Consider the following 25,938-nt stretch of genomic DNA (forward strand, 5'->3'; position numbering starts at 1 on the left):
AAGGGACACAAATCTCATGTGCTATATAAGACTACTACGATACAGAAAGTATGTACATCTGATTAATATTACACAGACTCAATATAGTAAAATGGAGAAAAATTGGGCTGTTATACATTGCCAGACAAGAAGCTCTTGGTAAACCACTACTGTTAAGGCACATTATCAGACAATTAATATTGCAGCATCACCCAGACTGGTGCTCTGTTGTGCTAAGCACTGGATAAGTTTACAGGCCCATACAGCTTGCAGTCTGAGTGTTATTGGACCAGTTGGCTGTAGGACTTAACTATGCAGCCACCAAGCTTTTAAAAAGAGCAACCAAATGGAATTGTGTCCAGAGAAAACTATGATTTGCTAGCCTCCGTCTGCCCCGTCCAACTTGAACAAGCCACTTGGCATTTTTTTGTGAAGAATTCAAGGACACTGTAAAGGGTCCACTACTCACCACTAGGGCACCTCCTCCCGGCTGCTCAAGGGATTAGCTCCATCCAGGTCTGACACCCCTCTCCGTCATTTGCTCTTGCCATGGCTCCCCTTGCTCTGTGCTCTCCATCTTCATGGCTTGGTTACTTCCTGTTTGTGACCAAGTCACAAAAGAGTTCTCCCTGCCAGGGAACTATCACAGTCTTCCATGCCACCCCAGGCAATCCTTAAATCCACTGGCCTGGCTGATGCACTCCCTCAGTGGTTAGAACAGATAGACCCAGAGAGCCTTCAAGTTCACCGGCCAGATTGTGCCCTCATTCAGGGGCTGGTAGGGGAACCCTGGCCCTCCATCTCCTCTGGGTTCCAGTCCAGGACCCTATCTCCCACAGCCAAGGTCTATGCTACAGCAAACCTTCTCGCCACTCCTTTGGAGTACTTTCTTTCTACCCCAGGCTCACCTTCTCCACCCTTCTAGTTAAACCCTTGTCTTCTGGGTGTGCTAGACAAACCCTTCCTCTCATGTCCAAATCCCTTTCTCACCCTTGACCCAGGGAGAGTGACCACAGCCTTCTTCCCTGCAGCTATCTTCCTTCTAGCAGCTCTCTGGTTTTGTAGAAGTCCCACCTGTTCCTGCACAGGTGAGCTTCCATTAATTAAGGATAGCCTCTCAGCCTCAATATCCCCCACCTTGCAGCCTAATAGGTTAATGTAGGCCAGAGGAGCCAATTAACCCTTTCAGGATGAGTGTAAGGAGCACACCCTATCACAGAAACCAAGGCAGGAGATACCTAGAAAGGGTTCAGTTTGGGAGACTGTTCATCTTCATGGTGTTTAACCTGCAAAACCAAAAGCAGAGTGGGATTCTTCCAGTCTGCTGGAGTGATTTTAATCTGACTCTGCAGGGGAGAATGTTGAGTTTGAACAGGTCAGAGGTTTGGCTCATTCCTTGCACTGTTCGTTATTTAACAGATGCCAATCACAACTTGAAAGGAAATTTACTCTTAAGTTTGTTCAGAGATTCTTTTAGCAAGTTCTATGGGCAATACTTATTTTAATCAAATTTTTTTGAAAACTAGGAATCTTTGGCATGTAATCATGTTAGGTTAGATATTGCACGTGTAACACAAGGTACAGAGGACAGCCCATTTCCCTCAAGTGGCTGGCCTACTACAACACAAGCTCCCTTAGCTTGTGTTAGAAGCCTATGCAGGAAGTTGGGGTCCAATCTTGCGTGATAATCCGCATCCCTAGAGACTTTGTACGGGGTGTATTTTGCAAGTTACAAGATCAGCAAGTCAGTCACTGCCCTGGTCTCCACCGACAGCCCTTTTTACTCCCTTTGTTCCATGTATGCCCTATACTCACTGTCATAAAGCATAAGTCCCAATTCTGAACCTTAGTGTCCAAAATGTGGGTGCCTGCATGAAACCTCCAAGCTTAATTACCAGTTTGGATCTGATAGCGCTGCCACCAGCCAGAAATTCCAGTGTCTGGCTCACTCTGGTCTCCCCAAAACCTTCCCTGGGGGACCCCAAGACTCAGACGCCCTGAGTCTCACAACAAAGGGAAATAACCTACTTCCCTTCCCCCTCTTTACCTCCTCCCAGATTTTCCCGCCCTGGGTACACTAGGAGATCACCGTGTTTCAAGTCCTTGAAACACAAACACAGAGAGGACCATTCACCTTTCCTCCTCCTTCTTTTTCCCTCTCCCAGTCTTTCCCTGAGAGAGATCGTAATCCTGGCACCGAGATTCCTATCCCCTTGAGCCTCAACTAGAAAAGAAAATCCAACAAGTTTTTAAAAGAAAGCTTTATATATAAAAAAAGAAAAAGACAAAAAGCTGATCTCTGTCTCAAGGTTGACAATATACAGATTGGCTTAAAAGAAAACAAAATGAATAAACAGCCTTATTCAAAAAGAAATACAATTTAAAACATTCCAGCAAACTACACACATGTAAATACAAAAAAACAATATAAGCCTATTGTCTTTCTATCTTTGTACTTACACTTGGAAACAGAAGATTAGAAAGCCTAGAGATAGAGATCATTCTCAGAGCCGAGAGAGCAACAGATCCGAGACAAAAGGACACACACCCAACCTTCCCTCCCTTGAGATTTGAAAAATCTTGTTTCCTGACTGGTCCTCTGGTCAGGTGTTTGGTTCTCTCTGTTAACCCTTTACAGGTAAAAGAAACATTAACCCTTAGCTATCTGTTTATGACACTCACTTTCTCTCTCACTCCACTTCCACAAGCCTTCTTCCACACTAACCCTTAAACCTTGACCAGCCTCCCTGTTAACATGCTCAAAAATCCTCTCAGACTTTCCTTCGAACTCCCATCTCTCCCTGCATGTTGCTGACATCTAGGCCACGGATGCCTCTGGATCAGTCGTTTGGAATCTAGATGTCTCCATGACAACCATGGGCCGTCCCAAGTGCTTTCCGTGGTGAATAGTCTGGATCAGATTTTAGGATGGGAGGCGGCGGAGGAAAGATGTTGAAAATACACCACTGTTATGGAGGATAGCATACCATTAGCAGAAATCTCATTCCAAGGGCAAGGCAAGCCACCTTGGTGACACAATGCAGCAGCTGAGGCAAAAAAAAACCCTCTTCCCCTTTGGGCTAGCGTCTGTGAAATCCAGACCTGCTGAAGCATTCTATGTTGTGGACAGCCTGGTAAACCCAGAGTGCCTCTGCATGGCTAGAGCTGAGTGAGCATATCTCAGCTAAATAAGCCAACATAACCTATTAAGAGAGGAAAGCCTGCAAGTTTTTTTGTAGCTTGAATAAAGATTGGATCGGAGGATCATCTTCCAGTACTTGTCATGGTGCTCATGGAATGGACAGCCTGTCAAGCAGCCCCAGAGCAAGCAGAAGGGCATAGTGGAGCTGACGTTAGGAGTTTAACGTTGCTTTTCATGACACTGCTGCATTGCTAGCCACAGTCAACATTTCCCTTACAAGTCCCTGCTTTCAGCTACTCAGAAGTAAAACTACATTACAGACACATAGCTCAAGCAGACGCAGACAACATTTCCACCAAGGCATTGACCCCACAAAGAGACCTGCCGACACCCTCCAGAGGAGTCATCGCAGCTTGGTGTGCTAGTGACAAATAGGAACAAATTTCTTAGACTGATATCCCCAATCACATGAATGAGCCAGGTCCTAACGAGCCTCTCAGCTGGTGTTACTCACTGTTTTCCAGCTCAATAGCCATTTTGTCATTGCAGATGGTGGCAAAAAAGTCATTGTGAAAGGGTTACATAGTGGCAGCTGCTGCCTCAGTTTCCCTCTTTGAGCTGAGGTGTTCATACATAAATCTAGTTCCAAAGCAGAATCTCCACTTCCAGGCTCTGGTTTAATCGTCTCATTAACACACAATAGCTATCTCAGCAACCTCTCCCCATCCAAACCTTCTCCTCAGGTTCAATTCACCCTTGTGTTCCTAAGTCTAGGAGCCATGTCTTAGGCCTCCACAGATTCTTAAGACCTTCCCGTTGATTACTGGCTGCAGCTAGTCATTACCTCTTAGGCACTTTCCTGGAAAGGCCTAACTCCCATGTCTGTCTCCTTCAGAAGGGTAGGTAGACTCTCTCCAGCTCACAGGACCTGGCTTTTATATCCTTCCCAGTAGGCCTGGTTGTAGCCAACAGCCGCATCATCTGGGAGGAAACCAAGCCCAGGTGAGAGCTGGGTCTGGATCCCTCTTAAAGGCCCAGCAATGGTCTCCTGAAGTAGCATCCATATGTGTTAGCAGTGATGTGATGCATCACTGCAATGCACCAATTTACCATCTTCATCCCTTCCCTTCTCCTGGCTGGTAGGAGGTGTGGGATGTGTCAGTCTGCCCTGCACATCTGGTGGGCGGAGTCTTTTTCTTGCATGTGTGTGGTGGGCTGGAGAATGGTTTGGGAAATGGAGCCCAGCTAGGGTGACCAGACAGCAAATGAAAAGCCTGGACAGGGGTGGGGGTAATAGGAGTCTTTATAAGAAAAAGATGCAAAAATCGGGACTGTCCCTATAAAATCAGGACATCTGGTCACCCTAAGCCCCGCAGCTCCAACCCCAGGAAGCAGGTTTGCTCAGCATTCTCTGCTCAGCCATGAGAAGGCAACTGGAGCATTTGTGATTATCACTCCCTAGGATCAGAGGGACAAGAAGATGCTTTGATTCCACCTGTAGTGCCCTGTGTGTGCGCTCCCTCCATCAGGCAGAGTGCCTCATGCTCCCTGCCTGCCTGCCAGCACTGACTGCTTTGGCCCCCGGACTGATCACTGCTGCATTTTCCCCATCCTCAGCCTGACCCTGGATGTGACCTCCCTGTGCCTGAGGGAGCAGCCAGGGAGTGGGGGTGGATCAGGCTGGGAGAGAAGGGAGTTCAAGTGCACATTCCTTGACCACTCCCTCCCAGCTCCTTTAACGGACTCTTTCTCCCCAAGCCACCTCCCCACTCATTCTTCCTTCCCCCTCCAAGGCCTCCATGATTTTGCCCTTGGTCACATTGCAGGGTGCACTCCCAACCAGTGAGAGGCTGTGTCGCCACTTGTATTATACTCACTTATATTATAGCCCTGCGCGCCCCAAAATGCTACTCCTACTACTTGTGGCTCCCAGCCTAGGATGGACACACATCCAGCAGCCATCATGCGCACCATGCTCTGTATGCTGTAATAGCTCTGATTCAATGGCTTTGAATCCAACAGCCTGCCAGCGTTATCCCAGACACACTCTTGTCTTTGCCAGATTTGGTTAATGTTAGCAGGTGACCCCCACACACCCCCAGTCCCAAACTTTCCCAAACCCATGTGTTCTGCAAGGCCCAGCCCTCTCCTGCAACATTCAGAAGAATCAGCAGATCCGTTTTCTCCTTTAAAGAAACAAAACTCAACAGCTTCCCACACTAATTGGAGTGAACATTCACTTTAAATCAAACACAGCACTGGGTTGCTTGCAATTAAAAGTAAGACAAGTTTGTTAACAAACGAAGATAGGCATCTAAGTGAGTTCAAATACAAGAAACAACATTAGACATGGTTACAAGCAAATAAAAGTGAAAACGCATCTAAGAGTTTAAAACTTCATCTAGGAGACCAAAGTACTGTTTCCTTTGTCTTCTTAGATGAAAGACATAACCTGGGGTTCTGGCCTCTTTCTTTTATAGCCCAATGGATTCTTCTGAAGGCTATCCTTCAAAGTCAAGTTTATTCAAGCTGCGAGGAAGGTTACATGGAGCCTGGTAGTGAAGGAAGTTGATATTGCTAACATGCAAATGATTACGTTTCCTGCAGTCTCCTCCCTTTGTCAGTTTGATGGCCCTGTTTACTGCTTATATGTAAATTGAGGTAAACCCACATTCCTTTGTTTAGGACAGACCTATTCAACACCTTTACCTAGGGTAGGCTGTCTGGTCTGGAACCTGTGCTAGTAACATCATACAGAGGAAACTCATAACTTTGTCTATGGTGCTGCTGCATGTGTTTTAACATGATATTATTGACCAGTGAGTTATTAGTTTTCAAATGATACCTCACACGGCTTACCTTGTACAAAGATTATTACAACGGTGTGTAGGGTGTGAATATGAGGAGAGGGGGTAGAGTCACACCCTCTCAGTCCCTTTTGACAGGTGATTGGCTTCTCACCAGCTCACTGCCATTTTGTCCCCCTTTGAATGGGGGGATCCTCTAACACTGGGGAGTCTGGTTGAGTTAGGACTCACAGCAGGCATAAGTCCCTCGCTGGCATTCCTCTCAGAAACCCTCCTGCTTCCTTGACACAGCACCCCACCCCCAGGTGGTCACCTCCAGACCTTGCAGATGAGCTGGCCACTGGGTGACACTCACTTGGGAACCACAAGTTCCCCCCAAGGTTTAAGGATTCTCAGCTAAGCAGCCAAACAGATGGAGTGTGTCTCTTGGACACTATTTCAGATCAGAAGGTATCTGCAATTTGAGCAGTTTAGAGCCCAGCCTGAACGAAGCTGCCCTTGGTCTTAATTGAATGCTGCTCCAGTCTGGACCTGAAATTATTGCCAAGCCATTTACAAATCTAATTAGCTTCTCTTTGAAAGCAGGACTGTTCCCCAGCATTGTTTGGGTTACAAAGGCATTTCAAGTCTCATCCTGCAGATTGCCAAGCACTCTCAATTCTACACTGCAAGCCAGAGGTGCAATTGCAGCTTGTGCAGGTACCAGAGCAAAGGAGCCGCAGCAGCAGGCAACAGGACTTCAGCGTGGGCTAGCTGCCCGAGGTAGTGTCCAGAGAAGCCTGTGCAGCAGCAGCTTTGTGACTTTGGTACCCAAGCTGGCTAAATTAAAGCTAATGTCGGTATGTCTACCCGTGCTGCAGTCACAACGCCTGATTGCAGTGCGGATATAGCCTCGGACACCAGTGAGGATGCTCAGCTGCTCTCAAGTGTTGCTCACCACCTCATAAGAGGAAGTCTTTCAAGTGCAGATCCTTAATATCATTCAAAGTTTGGGCAGGATTGGCCTCAAGTTTTAAACAGCTCCTTTGCCATCACTCTCACACTGGTGGGTTCTTTACTCCTTTGCAGTATATAGGCGAGATTCTTTGCTTGAAGTGATGGTGGTAGCAAAGAGCATCTCTGAGATAAGACGAGCCTCATGGAGCCCTGACATCAGCCTCTTTGCAGTTCTGAAGATCTCTTCCAATTTCCTGTTCAATATGGTAAGTGATAAAATGAGAATGAAAAGTCTTGTTTCTCCAGCCCCTTCCATTTGATGATCTCCAGCCACTTAACAAACATGACTGGCTGGATTTAACTCCATAATATCTCTGAGATGTGGGTAAGTGCTACTCTGTTTGTGATAGCCGTACTTCAGTTTCCCCAGAGAGGGGAAGTGACTCTCACATGTATGGAAGCTGAGGCAGGGCCAGGAATAGAACCCAGATCTCCCGAGTCCCAGCTGACTGTTTTAGTCACAAGTCACAAGATGAAGCAATTTATTTTTACAATAGCCTGATTGGGACCAGAAGTGGCTACAGTGGTTAGCCAGCTGGAATAATCGCTATTAGTTGTATTAGAGATGTATCTTGAGTACTGTACGTATGCACAGTGAACGATAGTCCCTGCACCAAAGGGCTTACAAGCTAAATAGACAGGACAGACAAAGGGTGAGGCAGGAAGTATTATCCCCATTTTATGGATGGGAATTAAGGCAGAGAGAGATTAAGTGACTTGACCAAGGGTCACAGAGGGAGTGTGTGACAGAGCCAGGAACAGACCCCTGGATTCCTCAGTCCAAGTCCAATACCTTAACTATGAGGCCATCCTTCCTCTCCTCCACACCCACAAACTGCATGAGCAGGATAACCTCAATTAATTTGTGCAGCCCCCTGCTCTCTAGGACTTGCTGCAGGGACTTCATTATTTGTAATGTTTAGTACACTAACAGATTCATCAACTTAACAGAGAGACATGCCTTTGTTTTCAGATGGACAGCAACAGAAAGTTGTAGAGGACAATCCTGCATGAACGGAGGAGTAGCTGCCCTAGTATATCATTTCCATCTTCTGCAAGTCTGTGATTACTCTGATTGTGAAATCCCCTTCTCCTGTTCACCTTTAGCACTGAATTCAGTTTTACATCTTCCCCTTCCGGGGCCAGTGCTTCGTCACACAAGTAGCCCCACTAGTCTGCAGGATATTGCATATGACTAAGATGAGCTGGGTTCTCTATCTCTACCTTGAATCATGGCGTCTAAATTGGTGTTTTGCCATTATAGGCTCTATGTTCCAGCTAGGTAAAGCCTGGGAGTACTGGGCCCAGCTCCTACTAGAGATCCTGACTTGGAGGAGGGTTTCAGCCCTGGAAGTCAATGGGCTGAAGAAGACTGAGCTCCAGCTAGGTAACGCCTGAGAGACTTTGTCCTGGGACCTAGCTCTGGGAAGAAGGGCTGGGGACTCCCTATGTAAAAAGAGGGAGTCACTGAATGGGGGTTGGGCCCTGGAGCTAGTATGTAGGGATCCCAGGAAGGGAATGTTTTAATTACTTCTGAACTGTGAGTTATTAAAGGGACCTGAAGAGGGGAGAAATTGGTGGCAGGGCACTGCAGAGTGACCTCTGCCCATGAGGGGGTGCTCAAGAGGCGGATGGACGGATGGCTTTGGCCCAGCCTGATTTAAAAGGACACATTCACCAACCATTCAGTGCTTTTTTTCTTTTTCTTGCCTCATACTTTGCCAACGGGACTCACCCAGCCATCGCTACTTCTTTGTCCTTCTCTCTAGGTAAGAAACACAAATGGAATATGCGGCCTGCTTTGTACTTAGCGTTTTGCTGGGCCGATTTTATAAAGTAGAAGGACTAAAACTAGGAAGTGTTCCAAGGACATGCTGACCATGTTTCTCTGTGGCTGCGTAATGATTGTGAAACAGCATTACCAGCTGTTGTGTAATCAATTCACAACACATTTTTTGGTATCATATTATAATATATCACATCAGCACCTTTGAACCTGAACTGACATGCATGAAGACAAAAATCTATCAAGAATAAAAGCCCAGATTATGGAGGAACACACTGAGTGCTTTTTTGGCCATCGGCCACTCTTTGGCTGGTGGCTGGTTAGTAAAGCTAACGACATTCCAAGGGAGCCAGGAAGAGGAGCCAGGATACTATGACGATGGGCAAGTCCGATGGCCAGGCTGACATATAGGCCCAGTTTTTAAGTGAGCCTCTTGCTTTGCATATTCAATCAGTTGCAGGTGCAACCAGTTTAGCGCCCAATCTGGGGGTGCAGTTAGGTCTCTAGACACTGTCATTTATGCCTGCAATTGATTGGTGACACAAAACTGCAGGTACAAAAAGAAAAGTGACTTTTAGCTACCTGGGCACAGATTGGAGATTAGTTACTGTATGTGTGCTCCTTATGCCCCATAGAAGCAGAAGTAGGGGCAGGGTCCTTCATGCGCCAAGATCTCCTGCATGGGGAGCCTCCTGAGGCCTGGAGAAGGGCAAATTTAGCACCTGTCTTTAAAAATGGGAACAGAGAGGACCTGGGGCACTACAAACTAGTCAGCCTAGCTTGCATACCTGGAGAGATAGTGAAACAAATTGTTAAACAACGGGTAAGCACCAAGAGTTAATAGTGTGATACGTGAGAGCCAACATGGATTTGTCAGGAACAAATCATGTCAAATGTCTTTCTCTGACAGGTGAATGGCCTAATGGATAGAGAGGGAAGCAGCTGATGTGATATATCTTGATTTTAGTAAGGCTATTGACACAATCATATATAACATTCTCCTAAACAAATTAGGGAAATGTGGTCTAGATGAAATTACTATAAGGTGGGTGTACAAATACCCACCTGGTTGAAAAGCTTTCCTCAAAGAGTAGTTATTAATGGTTCACTGTCAAACTGGGAAGATATATCTAGTGGGGTCCTGCAGGGGTCTGGCCTGGGTCTGGCACTATTCTGACCTGGGTTCGGTACTCTTCAATATGTGCATTAGTAACTTGGATAATGGAGTGGACAGCATGCTTATAAAATTTGTGGGTAACACCAAGCTGGGAGGGATTGCAAGCACTTTGAAGGACAGGATTAGAATTCAAAATGATCTTGATGAATTGGACTGAAATCAACAAGAAGAAAGTAACTAAAGACAAGTGCAAAGTACTATACTTATGAAGTAAAAATGAAATGCACAGCTGAAAATTAGGGAATAACTACCTAAGCAGCAGTACTCTTACTTCTTTTGTATGGTTTAAAAACAGGAATGTTGGATGTCCAAGTTTAGGTTGGTGATCCAGCTGATTGCTTCATGTGAAGCAGAGTGGATGGCAGAGGTACCACCAGGGTATTATTTAGAACATTGATGGACAAAGCACTCCACAGCCTGAAATCTGTTTCCTTTATTACAAATAGGGTTGTGTCCCAGTCCCCATTTATAGAGAGGTAGGTTCCTCTCCACATCATATGGCAGATGCGCTTCAAAATGGACCACATTTTCCATGGAAGTGAAAAGTCACTGGATTCTGTGGTGGAGTGTTTGATTAGGTGTCTGCTCACCCAACAATGAGATCCATTTGCAAAAAAAGCTAATAACTTTCTGGAGCGTAGTAGCAGAAGTGTCATATGAAAGCCTTGGGGCTAATTGCCCTGCTGTACTTAGCACTGGTGAGGCCTCAGCTGGTGTACTATGCCCAAGTCTGGGTGCCACACTTTATGAAAGATGCGGCCAAATTGGAGAGAGTCCAGAGGAGAGCTACAAAAATGATAAAAGGCTTAGGAAACCTTTCCTGCGGAAAGTTTGGAAGAACTAGCATGTTTAGTCTTCAGAAAAGAAGACTGAGGAGGACCTGATAATAGCCTCCACATATGTTTAGGACTGCTGTAAAGAGGATGGAGCCCATTTGTTCTCCATGTCCACTGAAGGTAGGACAAGACATAATGGGCTTAATCTGCAGCAAGGGAGATTGAGGTGAGATATTAGGAAAAAATTTCCAGCTCTAAGGACAGTTAAGCACTGGAACAGGCTGCCAAGGGAGGTTGTGGAATCCCCATCATTGGAGGATTTAAGAACAAGTTGGACAAAACCCCTGCCAGAGATGGTCTAAGTTTATTTGGTCCTGCCTCAGTGCAGGGGGCTGAACTTGATGACTTCTTAAGGTCCTTTCCAGTCCTACATTTCTCTGATGCAGCTGGGAGTGTTGGGGAGGGATGGAAGGGAAACACTTCTTTACTTCCTCCCCCCCATCCCATTCCCTACCATGAGCCACTACACAGCCACCCAATAAGTCAAATTAGGCTCATCAAGCCCAACAAGCCTGTACTGCCTTCTCTAGTCTCGGACCTCTCCCCTACACCAAGATCCTCTCTCCAGTCATCTTTCTCCCCGTCCTCGACTCCACCACCACCACCACCTACACACACTCTTCCCGTCTGATCCTCATCTTTTCTCCCTCCACCCCAGGTTACACTCTCCAGTTTCCACCTCTTCCTCTCTCACCCTTTCCACTCCCCACAAATCCCTGCCTCTCCTCCGGTCCTTATCTTCCCCCTCCTTGCCCAATCTCCCCATTCCCTGCATTCAGCTATTGCCATCATTTCTCCTTGGGCTGTAGTGATTTTGCCTTTGTTCTCTATTACATTTCACCTACTCCACTTTGCTCAGTACTTGTTACTGCAGTGGGAGCTTCCTGCCCAGTGCTGTCGGACTCTGAACACATTGTGCCAAAAATCAGTCATAAGACCATGCAAATTGCAGGAAATTTTCCAGTTCCCTCAAAAGTGTATTCTTAGGCTAAGACTCATGGCGTCTTACCACCAGATAACTCACATTCCCCTCACAGTTCTGAATCTGGCCCACTGAGCATAAGGGGATCTAAGTTGGTCTGACATACCCCACTTCCTCAGTGTATATGTTATACCAACTAATACTCAGTAAAATAGATGTAAATAAGTTTATAGAGGTCATGTTAGTCTAAGGAGCTCTAACTTCCACCACTTTACACATAGCTGGGTAAAAGTGTTCTGACAAATAGGTTTTCACCAAAGAACACTTTGTTAGGTCATCCGAAATGATTTGCAAATTCTTAGTTTCGGGGGGGGGGGGGGGGGGAATAGAAAAAAAGGCAAAATATTTCCACATTTTCAAACTGAAATGTTTTGACTTTTCATTTCAAAACAGTATTTCATTTTGAAATTTGGCTAGATTTATTTTAAAACCAAACAGCATTAAACACACACAAACAGAACAAATGGAAAACAAATTGTTTCAGAGCAGGTTCAGCTCGAACTAGAAATGAAATGTTTTCAGTTTTTTGTTTTCACAAGAAAACCAAAAGTTTTTTAGCTGACAGAATAATTTTGGGTTTGGATTTTTGATTCAGTCACTGAACCAAAAAAAAAAACAATGAAAATCAATTATTTGCTCAGCTCTATTTGCACACTACCACCTGGGGATTTGGCCTTGTGACTAGGGCCACGTCTATACGACGCGCCATTTCGGCGCGTTAAAATCGAAAGCTCTGGGTTCGATATATCGCGTCTCGTCTAGACGGGGATATATCGAACCCAGAGCACGCTTACATCGATTCTGGAACTCCACCAAAACAAACGGAGTTCCGGATTCGACTTTGCGAGCCGCGCACATCGATTCGGCGCGGTGAAGACGGGTGAGTAACTCGATTTTAGATATTCGATTTCAGCTACGCTATTCCCGTAGCTGAAATTGCGTATCTAAAATCGAATTTCACGCGTCGTGTAGATGGGGCCTCAGATAAGAAAGCGAAAAGAGCACAAAGTCCTGTGCACAGGGGTCCAGCAGATGGCGCTGTTTTCTTATCATTCAACAATTTCTAGAAGCAAATATACTTAGGTTGTGGAGCGTATGGGAAGGATTTTATTTAACTTTTCAGCAGAATTTCAATCCAAGAGGAAACACTGTATGTGTCCTAATGGAGAGGATCAGAGAAAAGGTCTCCTGAGCAAACCAGCTGGAAAGGAAACTATTGATGTGTCCAAAGCAAATATGCTGGGGAAGGATTTCCCCTATGACTGATTCTCTGAGGTCATCTATTCATGCTACTGTGTGTGATTTAGTCTTAGATAAAGGACCAATAAGCAGTTATTACACAAGTGGTTTTCATAGTTTTATTTCCTGTATATAAAAGATGTTTCCTCCTTTTGGGAGTACAACAGGATCCTCCAGCCCTACCATTTACATTACAGGCTGAGAAAACAATAGATGTATAGTGTTAGAAATCAGCCTCTTTATTATTACTGTTTACTTATATAAAAACAGTGCCTAGAGGCACTAGTTGAAGTGAGGTGGGCCCCACCGTGCTGGATGCTGTACATACACATTTTGTGAGACAGTCCTTGCCTCAAAGAACTTGGAATCTAAACTGACACGACAAAGGAAGTTGTATCCCTGTTTAGACAGGGAACTGAAGCAGACCAGGGGTTAAGTGATTTGACTAAGGTCATCCAGAAAGTCTATGGCAAATCTGGGAATTGAAACCAGCTCTCCTATATTCCAGTCTAGTGCCTTAACTTCATGACCATCCTTGTCTATTCCTATCATTGAGGGATTGATTGTTCACAGAACATCTATGCTAGGGCAGTTTTACTGGCACTTCTCTCTGTTTTAACTGTGCTCAGATGAGGTCAGACCACTAGATAATCACAATGATCCCTTCTGACCTTAAACTCTATGAGGTCTCCACAAGATGGTGCTTAAAATGTTGGCGCTACCAGCATCCTGGCTACAGGTAGAGTGATCAGATGTCCCGGTTTTATAGGGACAATCCTGATTTTGAGGTCTTTTTCTTATATAGGCTCCTATTACCACTCACCCCCTGTCCCGACTTTTCACATTTGCTGTCTGGTCACCCTATCACAACAGGAGTTTTTGCATTAAGGGTCTGAACAGGTTGTGTGAAAACAGCAGAAATATCCCGTGTCGACAAGGCCTTTCATATAAGGGATTAGATCCAAGAGGGCACAATCTCTCCCCAAGAAAACTGCTCTTATAATTCTAATATAGAGGTATCAGGCAGGCAAACCTTTGCCCTGAGGTAAATAGGGTATTAGTAGAAGTGTAAATAAATTTAAGTAAACCTCTAGAGAAAATGCCAATCATTTGTTAATGACTGGCTTCATGGGGTTTATGGCAGTTAGAGAACAAGGTTTCTGTTAGCCAGAGAGCTGTATGGAGAACCAGAAAGTGAAATGGACTATAAATATACAGGTCTGATCCAAACCCACTGAAATCCTTCTCTTGACTGTGGATCAGGTCTTTGGAAGTTTAAAATTGTATCAATGTTAATATCCTCAGCAGTCACTAGCAACAGCTGATGGACCGCTCTTAAAAATCTTATTTGAGCCTGAATGACCCTTTAACAGCAAGAACGCAAACTTGGTTATTGATTACCTAAAAACAGGAAGGTGTTTTCTGCCCCTGACATGAGCTCTGTCAAGGAGAGATTGACATGACAGTTTGGATTAGAGATTTCCAACCGACATCAGGAAACAGAGGCAGTAAGTAATTACAAGCAACAAAAATGCAGCATAAAGGTTTTTTCCACATGACTGACTCTTTGGAAATTTCGTTCTGCTTATCTTTAACAGCTGCTCTTGGTGTAGCGGAGGAGGCAGACACAAGCACCTCTGGGCCTCACAGAGGGAGCAACATTAAAGAAAGAGTTTTGATCCCCTCTGGGTCTTTTTAAAAAACTTTAAGTGGAGCAATTTTTAGGGGAAAAAAAATAAATACAACATGAGACAAATTAAAATGCTATGAGAGATCACACTATGCTAGACATGAGAACACCAAGTCCCACTGAAGTCAATGGGAGTTTTGCAGTTGATGTCAGTGGGCCCAGGATTTTAGTGATCTAAGGCATTGAAAACAGGTGGTTTAAAATACATTTTTTTAGCACAGGCCCCTTTAATTAAAAAAAAAAGGAGCGCTTTCAGTGCGTTATGTTGCTGTGTGACCATTCCAATCCTTGCAGATGTTGGAAACAAAATCAGCTGTGCTGAAAGCTGTTTCTTTCTACCTACCTACATTTCAAAACACACACACACACACACACACAGAGGAGTTAACAGCAGGTCTTGTTGACACATGCTTTTATCTTGACATAGCTAATATTTTGCCAGCTAATTCTTGGAAATTCAGAGCAGCCAGGTCACAGATCACAGTTGCATATACTGTTTGTGGCAATCGGCCAAGCTACTTTTTTGTATTGATGTATCTATTTTTCAGCATAACTGAACAGGTTGTAAGTTCCTCTCGTGATAATTACATGCCGACTCCCCTAAACTCCTCCTTTTGTCTCAACTAGATACAGTGTTAACTTTTTGCTCTAAACTATTGTTTAGGCTTGTCTCACTAAAAATGATACAGGAGCACAACCGTATCTACACTGCAGGGCTTCAGTGTAGATACGGCCTACACCAAAGGGAGGGATTCTCTCAGCCGCTTCCCCGAGATGCAGAAGCTAGGTCAACGGAAGGATTCGTCCGTTGATCAAGCACAGTCTATACAGGGACTGTGCCGCTCGGGGCGGGGTGGATATTTCACATCCCCTGACCAATGTAGTTAAACTGACCTAGTTTTCCAGTGTAAACCAGGCTTTAACATAGGTGCCAACTCTGTGGGTACAGCACCCACAGAAAAAAAAATTGTGGGTGCTCAGCACCCACCAGCCACAGCTGATCAGTAGTTGGGGGAAAGGGTTGGGGGAGGTTGGAGAGCAGTGAGCAGGAGTCTCAGGTAGGAGGCAGAGCAGGGGCAGGAATAGGTGGAGCAAGGGTGGGGCCTAGCAGGAAGGGGCATGGCCTCAGGACAGAGCAAGAGTGGAGCAACCCAGGGAAAAATAAAAGTCAGCGCCTATGGGCCTTAATGTTGTTCACTGATACTACGTTTTACTCCAGAGGTGGCTGCACTACAGTGGTGGATGAATAGATTTTTACCCACAATCTATGGGTCGTCACAGGGCTTGCTCTAACTGAGGCTTGCTCAATTCAAATGTTTATCATCTTTTCAGGTCCTCAGATGAAAGTTGCTAGAGAAAGTTCTACTTTACTTTCTAATTACTTTGGTGTTTAAGAACCCAAAGCTTTAAAAGCAGTTCCAAGATATGAAAATCGGAACAATGGTTAAGCCTTCATGGATAGACACCACATTCTGGAATGATTTTTAGAACACATTTAATGTGAACAGTAATTTTAGGTCCTGAATACATAGTTATAGAACAGGCTGTAATACAGTATGAAATGTTACTCCTGTCAAATAGATTAAGATGTACGCGCCTTTTAAAACTTAACTATGTGGATTTAATGAATAGCTTGGAACAGTTCCTAAAGAGTCATTATGGGCTACAAGATAAACACATGCCTTACAAACAACCTGTTACTATATCTAGTCAGTTGATGTGTATCAGCCCTAGAAATGTCTGCAGGTTCATAGATTCCAAGGCCAGAAGGAACCACTGATCATCTCTTCAGCTCTCCTATAATATAACACAGGCCAGAGAACTTCCTCAAAATAATTCCTAGAACAGATCATTTTTTAGAAAAATCCAATTTTGATTTAAAAACTGTCAGCAATGAAGATTCTTTGTAAATTGTTCCAATGGTTAGTTACCTTCACTGTCAAAAAATTTCCACCTTATGTCCCAAGTCTGCAATTCACTGTCTTGACAGGCTGTCTTGGGGCTTGGCAGAGGTACAAGAAAATGCAGGCTCAGGCCCTTATTTAGTCTCAGAGGCAGCATGGTCTAGTGGATCATACATAGGACCAGAAGCCAGCAACTTCCACAATGTCTTGCAGCATGACCTTGATCAAGTCACTTCAGCTCTGCCTCTTAGTTTTACCATCTGTAAAATGGGGCTAATACATGCCTAGCTCCCAGGTGCATTGCAGAGGGTTAGTCACCAAAGCCTTGCACAATTCTGCCCACCGGGAAGAGTCGGTTTTGGTGACTAAAGCATCATTAGATTGTTTTACAAACGGGTGGTGACAAAAGGCTGGGCAGCCTGCGCCCTAGGCGGGTTATGTCCTGACATGATTGTCAGGCTGCGTCAGTGCCTAAAAGCAGTTTGAAAATGGAAAGGACTGCATAAGGGTTCCCCTTTGAACATAAATTTCTGCTCCGTCATGAGAGGTACAATTTCTTCTTCGGTCTTTTCCAGGGCCTGTGTGTGGCACCTTTAAATATGCTGGGCCTGAATCCTCATTGCCACGCACCTTGCCTAGTCATGTACACCAGGGAAGCGTGAACACAACGTTGGTGTAAAATGCTGCCACTCCCATTTGCGCTGGTGTGAGTGACTGCACAAGAACAGGGCAAGGGCGAGTCTGGCCCATTGCATGCTACCACAGCACAGGGCTCTAGCTAAGCATGGGAGCATCGCGGATCCCATGGAGGCCATGTATAAATACATCTTTAAGAAGTCTATCATCCTTTATCCAGAATCCAGTACACAACCCCTTGCACACAGCAAAGCACAGTAGTTCTGAGAGCTGCTAGGCTTTGAGTGGTCACCCCATTAGACTTTTCCCAGCGTCAGGTCAGTCCTTACAGTACCCCATGGGCAGGAGTGTGGAGTGCAAATGGGGAGGGGAAAAGACACATAGGCAGAACTTTCCAGAGAAGATGTGAGTGATACCCAGGCCGGGACCCAAAAGGTGGTGGGGTCTGGTTAGGGGATGGTAGCCCCCTCATCTCTTCACCTTCCCCCTTCTCCCCACTTCATTACCAGCCTCCTCAAACAGTCTCTTTAGATGACAAGGAGGAAAGCAGAGAACGTAACACTGACACACGCACACCCATTCCCTCCTGCGTCCCTCCACACCCCCAGCTCCTGTGCACTCCCATCCCTCCAGCCTCAGGCTGAGAGTGGGGGCCTGGCAGGGGTGTTTGTCAGGAGGGCTAATGAGGGAGGCAGAGGAGGGGAGCAGAATGTCATGCCCTCGCCCATGAGGCCAAGTGGGGCAGGCCTCAGTGAAGCCAGGAAACTGTGGGCACCAGGAGATAGCTCACCACTCTCCCCTGAAGGCAGCTGGCCATGAGCATGTGAGCTGTTTGCTATCCTCTCCCATGAGGACAGGGGAGGGAAGCTGCTAGGCTCCTGCTCTGCAGAGTAGGGAGTGTGTTGGTGTTGTTCACTCAGTGCTCCTCTTAGATCTGCCTGAAGGAGCCCTGAGCAAGTGCTTGGCTCCTCCCAGCCAAGGCCGAGCCTACCCTGATGCTCAGGACTTCCCAGCCACAGGCCAAGGGAAGAAGTCCTGAAGCAGAATGTGCGTGGGTGTGTTGGAGATTATAGGGTTGCCAACCCACCCAGGATTGCCCGGCAGTCTCCAGGAAATAAGAATTAATCTTTAATTAAAGATTAGGTCACGTGACGACACCTCCAGGAATACATCCAACCCAAATTGGCAACTCTCGGGGAGAAGCCCAGCTGCAGTCCAAGTCAGTCAGTGGGTGGTGGGGCTAGGCTGGCAGGTGCTGAAAGGAGAGCTGTGGGGATGGGCCCGTGTCACCCAGAGCACCACTCTCATCTGCAGAATGGGGGCGGCCTGGCAGCCATGGGGCAAGGATGGAAGATAAACTAGGATGAGACCACAGCTACCTGCAAGGATGGTGCCCACACAACGAAGAGATTAAACAGGCTGTGCACCATGCGGCATCACCATCTACAGCAGAGGTGTGATGAGTTGTGGATTCAGTCTGTAACACTGCTGAATTTTGGATGATTTTATGAAATTATATGATGCTATTACTTACTGTGTCCTGGAAAGCCTCTAGGTATGTGGATCCCACAGGCGTCAGCAGGGTTGCATCATATCTCCACCAGGCCGGAGACAATGGGGAGCGAGCAGCACTTAACGACCTACCCTCTATTCAGAGTGAAACCCCTTGGGACAATGGGTTACAAGTTTGCTCTACTTAAGAGCAGACACTTCAGCCTCTGGTCTGAAGGGGGGTGAGGAGGTGACAGTAATTACCACAGGGCAGAACAAAAGCAGCAGATGACCCCAGAAGGAGTCTGTAAAGGGACTCGGGGAGGGGAGGCTGGAGGAGAGAGTCATCTTGCATCAGATTAAAATGAGAGGGACTGTTGCAGGGGCAGGGTCGGCAAGAGGGAGAAGGACCCTTCCTTCTGCCTGCCTGACAGAACACAAGGACTCCCAACAGAGGTGAGGTAGTAAGGAACATGGCATGGGCTTTTGTGTGATCTGTACTTGCCAGTGTTTATTGGCTAAGTAAAAGAGCAGAGAGGGAAAGAGACAGACAGACAGACAGAGACAACTGCTTCACAACTGCTTCACTGCAGGAGTTAAACTAGAAGCCAGGAGCTTCATACCTTTTAGGGTGGAGTTCTAGGAGTGGAGTGTGCATCAGGGAGCCTGAAGAGTCAGTTCTGTGCCCAGAGGGTCTAGGCAGCTGGACCGCAGGTTCCAACAGTCAGAGAGTGGTGCCAAATAGAAGGCCTGTGCCTCGAGACTCCGAGACTAGGGCAGTGGCTGGACTCTGTTCAGATTCCAGGAGTGTAGAAAACCCTGGGAATTCAGAGCACAAAGGCTTGGATTCCCCTCACAGCAATGCTTGTGAGTGGCCAAGAAGGTCCAGGAGTCAGGAGACCTGGCTTCTATTCCCATCTCTGCCACGATTCACTGTGTGACCTTGGACAAGTCACTTCATCCTCCTGTGCCTCACTTTCGTCAGGTAGAGATAATATTTCTATGTCCCTGCTTCTCCTGCACGTTAGAGAGACAAGGTGGGGGAGATAATATTTTTTTATTGGATCAACTTCTGTTAGTGAAAAAGACAAGCTTTAGAGCTCCACAGACCTCTTTTTCAGGTCTGCAAGTTGCAAGCCTCAGTGCACTAGTGCTAACAAGGAACTTTGGGATCCTTCAATGACAGCCACCAAGGAAGTGCCAAGAATTGTACAAGAGCATTAGCTTGTGTTATACTTAAAAAAACAGCTCTCATGGCAGTCCAAAATAATTCACCAAGCCTACGTCCCCACCTCTTTGTATGAGAAGGATGAAGGTGGGGAATCATGAATGCCAGGTGGCTTTTTACAACTGACCATCCAGGCCTGCAGGAGGGCCCAGTGTTGTGGGAGTTGATGATGAAATGTAAGAAGTACACAAGTTACACTTGCACTGGGCAGCCGTCTTCACTGCCACCTTCTCCCGCTGCCAACGTGCCTGACTTTATAGAAGCTGCCTGCTTTGGAAGCCACAGAGGAAGGTAAATTTAATCCCTCAGCCATACCACAGCCCATCAGAAAAGCTAGAATTGCCCTTGCCCCTGCCAGCTATCCCTGCTGAACCACCCACTTTGATGAACATGCCCCAGGCCCAACTCAGCAATCAAGTGCCAGAAGAAATCTCCTACCAAGATCAAGGCCCCAATCCTGCAAGCTAATCTTCATGGACAGACTCCACTGAGTTCAGTGGGGTTCTGCACAGATGCTGGGTTCCAACCGCACAAACCAGTTTGCTGGCTTGGGAATCTGGTTTATCAATTTGTTCCACAGAGCAGACATGGGTTAATAGAAGCTGCAGCCTCTCAACAGACAGACACTGTCCAACTGACTTGCGCACCTGATTTTTTGTTCAATTTAGAGAGCCATAAGCTTGTGAGAGCTTTTAGAAGCAAGATCCCAAAGATCAAAGGCTCTGATGTAGCACAGCAATCACTTTGGTTTGCACAGCTCAGAGACTTTCCACATTATTATAAATATACCCAGGGCCTTATTAAAAAGTTAACGAGTTTCTCTCTCAGGGAGCTCAGTGACTCACCTGTGAGTAGCTGGTGTTTCATCATCAGTCAAGATTTAAACAAAGTCAGAACAAAGGGAGAGATGAGCACAAGGCTTTGTTTTACAAATTAACTGGGGGGTGGGGGAATCCCCAGTGTGTTCAATGCTCTCCTTCCAGATGGTACTTTCTAATCTAAACTCATTGTGGGAAGAACCTTTTTAGATAACAATCTGATCTCCAGGGCTGAACGAATCCACCTGCCCTCCTCCTCTGTATTATTGGCAGAAACCACGCTTTTCTAACGACTGCGAGGTGAAATCCTGGCTCCGCTGAAGCCAATGGCAAAACTCCCATTGATTGCACTGAGGTCAGGATTTCGCCTAATATTTTGTTAGATTGAGAGGGGCAAAGCAGTCAAAGGAAGAGTCCAAAGGGAACCCAGCTACCGATTTTAATAGAGTTGTGCTCACTCATGTTAAGGCTGCATTTGGCCCAGCATTTCTTTTAACCAAATTTATCATTGCCTTCTGCTGGATCATTAGAATACTCTGCACTGGCAGGTGCCTTGTGCGCCCTCTGTTTGTTGTTTCCAGCTACTGCCTCTCATCTTATGCTTTGATTATTTATAAGCTCTTTGGGGGAGAGACAGTCTTTTCATTGTGTATGTACAGAACCTAGCAAAATGGGATCCCAGTTCCGAATCTGGGCTTCTAGGCACTACAGCAGAACAGCTAAGTAACTGCCCCCTCACATGCTCTGCTTTTGCCTATGCTGTAGCCTGCCAGACTCCAGCCATCCTAATACTTAATGGAAGCTGCTTAATCCAGCCACTTGTCTCTACACCCACTTTATTCCTAAGGGAGGATGAAGCAGACCCAGAAACGGTTTTCATTTGAACAGGAGTTCTTAATTAGTTGGAATTTGGTCTTCAGAATAGTTCTAAGAACGTGCAGGTCCACCAGGGATCTAGATATGGCGACTTCCTGACATTAGTGTAAATGGCTTTATCAAATTCAGGGGAAAGTCCAACTTCTTTCATAAACTGACCTCTGTCCCGATGCAATTAACAAAGCTCCAAAAGGAAGTTAGCAAAGAGCTCACGTTTATCTTTCTACATCATCTTCAGGTCCTGGGTCAGCGGAAGGACTGATGAAGTAGAAGGCCGATAACATAACTCTAAGAGGCTTTTAGAAGATGTCATAATAATGGGGGATTTCAACTATCCTTGTATTGACTTGGATATGTCACCTCAGTGAGGAATGCAGAGATAACATTTCTTGACACCATAAATGACTGTTTCTTGGAGCAGCTAGTCCTGGAACCCACAAGCGGAAAGGCAATTCTTGATTTAGTTCTAAGTGGAGCACAGAATCTGGTCCAAGAGATAATAGCAACCATAATGTAATTAAATGTAATATCTTTGTAGAAGGGAAAATACTAAAATCACCCACCACTGTAGCACTTAACTTCCAAAGGGGAACTACACAAAACTGAGGAAGCTAGTTAAACGGATATTAAAAGGAACAGTCGCAAGGGTGAAATGCTAGCAAACTGCATGGAGACTAATTAAAAACACCACATTAGAGGCTCAAACTAAATGTATACCCCCAAATTAAAAAAACAAAACAAAGCAGTAACAGAACCAAAAAATGCCACCATGGCTAAACAGCAGAGTAAAAGAGTAGGTTAGAGGCAAAAAGGCATCCTTTAGAAATTGGAAATCAAATCTTAGTGAGGAAAATAGAAAGAACCATAAACACTGGCAAGTCAAGTGTAAAAGTATAATAAGGCAAGACAAGAAAGAATTTGAAGAGCAGCTTGCAAAAGATAAAACCAGCACACACAAAAATTTAAGTTAATCAGAAGCAGAAAACCTGCCAAAAAGTCAGCAGGGCCACTGGATGATCAAAGTGCTAAAGGAGGACTCAAGGGGGGTAAGGCTGTTGCAGAGAAGCTATATGAATTCTTTGCATTCATCTTACTTGTAGATGTGGGGGAGATCCCCACACACAACCCATTCTTCTGAGGTGACAAATCTGAGAAACGGTCCCAGAATGAGGTGTCAGAGGAGATTTTGGAAAAAGTTGATAAATTAATCAGTATTAAGTTACCAGGACCAGATGGTATTCTCCCAAGAGTTCTGAGGGAATTCAAATATGAAACTGCAGAACTACAAACTGTGGTAGGTAATCTATCACTTAAATCAGCCTCTGTACCAGATGACTGGAGGATAGCCAATGTAATGCTGATTTAAAAAAAAAATAAAAGGCTCCAGAGGAGATCCTGGCAATTACAGGCTAATAAACCTCACTTCAATAGAAGGCAAATTGCTTGAAACAATAGTAAAAATCAGAATTATCCGACACATAGATAAACATGATATGTTGGGAATGAGTCAGTATGGGAATTCATGCCTCAATCTATTGGAATTATTTGAGGGTATCAACAAGCGTGTGAACAAGGGTGATCCAGTGGATATAGTGTACTTGGATTTTCAGAAAGCTTCCGGCAAGATTCCTCACCAAAGGCTCTTATGCAAAATAAGTAGTCCTGGGATAAGAAGGAAGGTCCTCCCATGGATCGGTAATTACTTACAAGATAGAAAACAGGGCAGGAATAAATGGTCAGTTTTCAGAATGGAGAGAGGTAAATAGCGGAGTCTCCCAAGGATCTGTACTGGGACTTGTGCTGTTCAACATATTCATAAATGATCTGGAAAGTGGAGTGAACAGTGAGGTGGCAAAATCTGCTGACAAAACAAAAGTACTCAAGATACTTAAGGCCAAAGCTGACTGCAAAGAGTTACAAAGGAATCTCACAAAACTGAGACTAATAGCTTTTAGTGACTGGGAGACAACATGGCAGATGAAATTCAGTGTTGATAAATGGAAAGTAATGCACATTGGAAAACATAATCCCAACTATACATACAAAATGATGGGGTCTAAATTTAGCTGTTATCACTCAAGAAAGATCTTGTGTAAAGTTCTCTGAAAACATCTGCTCAGTGTGCAGCGGCAGTCAAAAAAGCGAACAGAATGATAGGACCCTTTAGGAAAGGGATAAAAAATAAAATAGAAAATATAAATTGATGATACACCCACACCATAAATGCTGAGTGCAGTTCTGGTCACCCCTTCTAAATATTATTGATATATATAAAAACTGGAAATGGTGCAGAGAAGGGCAACAAATGATGAGGGATACAGAACAGCTTCCATCTGAGGAGAGATTAAAAAGACTGGGACTGTTCAGTTTAGAAAAGAGACAGCTAATGAGATACAGAATAGAAGTCTATAAAATCATGAATGGTGTGGAGAAAGTGGAAGTGTTACTTATTTCTCATAAACATATGAAAGTAATAGGCAACAGGTTTCAAGGAAACAGAAGGAAATAATTTCACACAACATAGTCAACTTGTAGAACTGGTTGCCATGGAAAGTTGTGAAGGCCAAAAGTATAAGTGGTTCAAAAAAGATTTAGATAAGTTAATGGAGGATAGGTCCATCAAGGCTATTAGCCAAGATGGTTAGGAATGCAACCCCATGCTCTAGGTGTGCCTAAACCTCCAACTGCCAGAAGCTGGGATTGGACAACAGGGGATGGATCACTCAATAGTTGCCCTGTTCTGTTCATTCCCACTGAAGCATTTGGCATTGGCCACTGTCAGAAGTCAGGATACTGGGCTAGATGGACAAGACTCAATATGGCTGTTGTTATGCAGGTAAAACATGAAGGATTTTTTGCAGAGTTTACTGGAAATTCAATATGCCTAGGATCTTAGGCAAGATATATCCGATTAGGTGATCTCACATTTAACTATGCTGATTGCTAAGAGGAAACAATTGTGCAACTATTTTGCAAGTCTTTTGAAACTGGTAGAACAAGACATGCAGCATTGGGAAGTGAAACTAGAGATTAGTGATAAGTAACAATCAGCATGGATTTGTCAAGAACAAATCATGTCCATCCAACCTAATAGCTTTCTTTGACAGGGTAACAAGCCTTCTGGATAGGGGGGAAGCAGTAGATGTGGTATATCTTGATTTTAGTAACACTTTTAATACTGTCTCGCATGACCTTCTCATAAACAAGCTAGGAAAATATAACCTAGGTGGAGCCATTATAATGTTGATGCACAGCTGTCTGGAAAACTGTTCCCAGAGAGTAATCATCAGTGGTTCACAGTCAAGCTGGAAGGGCACATTGAGTGGGGTCCTGCAAAGATTGGTCCTGGTTCTGTTCAATATTTTCATCAATGATTTGGCATAGAGAGTACACTTATAAAGCTAGGAGGGGTTGCAAGAGCTTTGGAAGATGCGATTAAAATTCAAAATGTCCTGAACAAACTGAAGAAATGGTCTGAAGTAAATAGGATGAAATTCAATAAGGACAAATACAAAGTACTCCACTTAGGAAGGAGCAATTAATTGCACACATACAAAATGGGAAATAACTGCCTGGAAAGGAGTAGTGCAGAAACGGGGTCATAGTGGATCATAAGCTAAGTATGAGCCAACAGTATAACACTGTTGCAAAATAACAAACATCAAGTGTCGTAAGCAAGACACAAGACGTCATTCTTCCACTCTACGCCACACTGATAAGGCCTCAACTGGAGTATTGTGTACAGTTCTGGGTACCACATTTCAGGAAAGATGTGGACAAATTGGAGAAAGTTCAGAGGAGAGTAACAAAAATGATTGAAAAAAATGGGTTTTTTTAGTCTGGAGAAAAGACTGAGGGGGGACATGAAAACAGTTTTCAAAAGGCTGTTAGAAGAAGGAGGATAAAAATTGTTTTCATTTACCTCTGAGGATAAGACAAGAAGCAATGGGCTTAAATTTCATTAAGAGAGGTTTAGGTTGGACATTAGGAAAAACTTCCTAGTTGTCAGGGTAGTTAACTGGAACACATTGCCATGGGACGTTGCAGAATCTCTGTCACCGGAGGTTTTTAAGAACATCTGTCAGGGATGGTCAAGTTATTACATAATCCTGCCTTGAGTGCAGGATACTGGACTAGATAACCTCTGGAGGTTCCTTCCAGTCCTTCTATGATTCTATGATTAAAGAATAGGGGTGTGGTTTTTTTTAAATTGGACTTCTAAGACACTCTGCTTCTCTTTAAACCACAGCATGGAAGGGACCTCATTTCTTAGAGTGAACAAATAATTCTCTAGCATGACTGAGCACACTAGCAAAAACAAACCAGGTACAAACTCCCAGGAGAGAAACCC

Source organism: Chelonoidis abingdonii, chromosome 10, assembly GCF_003597395.2.
Source record: "Chelonoidis abingdonii isolate Lonesome George chromosome 10, CheloAbing_2.0, whole genome shotgun sequence".
NCBI lineage: Eukaryota > Metazoa > Chordata > Testudines > Testudinidae > Chelonoidis > Chelonoidis abingdonii.